General features: G+C 29.3%; 1 protein-coding gene across 3 annotated transcripts in view; it reads left to right on the plus strand.

Moving 5' to 3' along the window:
• Positions 1-553, plus strand: part of GRIA2 (glutamate ionotropic receptor AMPA type subunit 2) — a 178,232-nt gene extending 177,679 nt beyond the window's left edge. For all 3 annotated transcript variants that reach the window (XM_001375094.5, XM_007496189.3, XM_007496188.3), the window contains one exon: positions 1-553. This exon is cut by the window's left edge and continues 1,756 nt beyond it. The gene's annotated coding sequence lies outside the window, so the exon portion shown is untranslated.
• The last annotated feature ends 1,164 nt before the right edge of the window (positions 554-1,717 follow it).

Below are 1,717 nucleotides of genomic sequence, written 5' to 3' on the forward strand. Positions count from 1 at the left end.
CCACATATTCTGGGATAATCCATGAAATTTTAATGCATTACTCCTCATCTGGAATGTGGGAGGCGCATTTTAAGTTTAATTAATCATCAATGCTAGAATGACCAAATTGCAGACTAATTGTATCCCTATGGTACTCAAAATTGGTTTTTAAAAACTAAAAAAAAATAAAAAGATGACTATATACAATGGAAAACTATTTATTGTACCTCTGGGCCAACTCTTCAGAAAATTGTAATTTAACAAATCTCTTTGTCAAGCTTGAACTAATGTATATAATTGAAATAATGTAAAATTATATTTTCATGTTTTTATAGTTACAACATGACAAGAATACACAATGTAAGAGTATTTCAATTATGGATAATGTTGATTGGATAATGCACATCACAGTAACAAGCAGTAATCATAGTTTAATATCCATGTAAAGGTGCATCAATATATTGCTGTATAAAATATGTCTGTGTGCATTTAGATGAAAAGTAATCTTGAGTGATGACAGCTGTCTAAAGGTTTTTTATTCATTTTATATAAAAATGTTATGAAAAGACCAAAATGTTTATGAACTATTCTTATGTAAATTTCCAACGGTCCTTTATTGTACCATTTTGTTTACAGTATAGTATCTTATTTCTGCTGTGTTAAGTGGGTGTCATTCAAAATAGACATGCACTTTCTACAACTTCTCCCAGAGAAGTTGGCATCCCTAATTTTTCATGTGTACCTCTATGTCAGAAAATGCTTTTGATTTTATTTTTAAATCTAACACCTGATGGCTTTTCTGGAGTGTTGTACAAACTTCAATCATACATAAATATGTTCTTAAAAAAAGGCAAAAGATCCTTAATTTGTTATTTGGTTTCATTGAAATTATCTAATACAAAGGTGAAAAAAGAAAAGATTTCATTTCCCCAACTTCTTGGGGAAAAAAACAACTTCATTTGTTTCTTTAGTTTATCTCTTCGTATGGAAAATGGGAAAGGATAAGTTGGGTAACATGATTTCTCAGTTCCTATCTATTTATAGCATTCTATAAATATTATTTAGGAGAATATTTTGCAGAATTTTATTAGCTAGACCAAGATTTGGGTAAACCTATTAGGAATTTCAGTATTCTAAATACATAATTATATATTCTTTACAGTTTAAAATTACCTTTATTCATTCATCCTTGTGATAATTTATAATATAAATGAAGCTGCCATACATCTTACCGATTGTCAAACATCATTAAATCTTTTTAAATGTTGCTACAACTGCCCTCAAATGAAAGGAGAAAGATGTGGCTTGATTTTAAAATGGATGTCATAAACAATTCTCCAATTTTTTTAAACAAGAGAATGAAGCATGGTTTCAGCATGAATAATTCTATTGTGTACATCAAAAGAGATTTATCACATAGCCCTTTTCTTGCCCCCTCAAGAAAATAATACAAATGAAATCCTAAAATATATTGCTTGAGCTTTTATGGAAATATGGGATTACACACAGTTAAATAATCAGAAATTTAGTAGATATTGTGTCATAATGGAAAGAAATTCTGGATCTAGAGTAAGGGAATATGAATTCATATACCAGTTTTGCAAGTCTGACTCATTATCTGAGTCACTAATTCTCTTGTCTTCAAATTCTTCTCTTTTCAATGAAGTGGGCAGTATAAGATGATCTCCATCATTCCAACTAGCTCAAAATCAATGTTCATATAATAACATTTGCTGTT

The sequence above is a fragment of the Monodelphis domestica genome, chromosome 6, assembly GCF_027887165.1.
Source record: "Monodelphis domestica isolate mMonDom1 chromosome 6, mMonDom1.pri, whole genome shotgun sequence".
NCBI lineage: Eukaryota > Metazoa > Chordata > Mammalia > Didelphimorphia > Didelphidae > Monodelphis > Monodelphis domestica.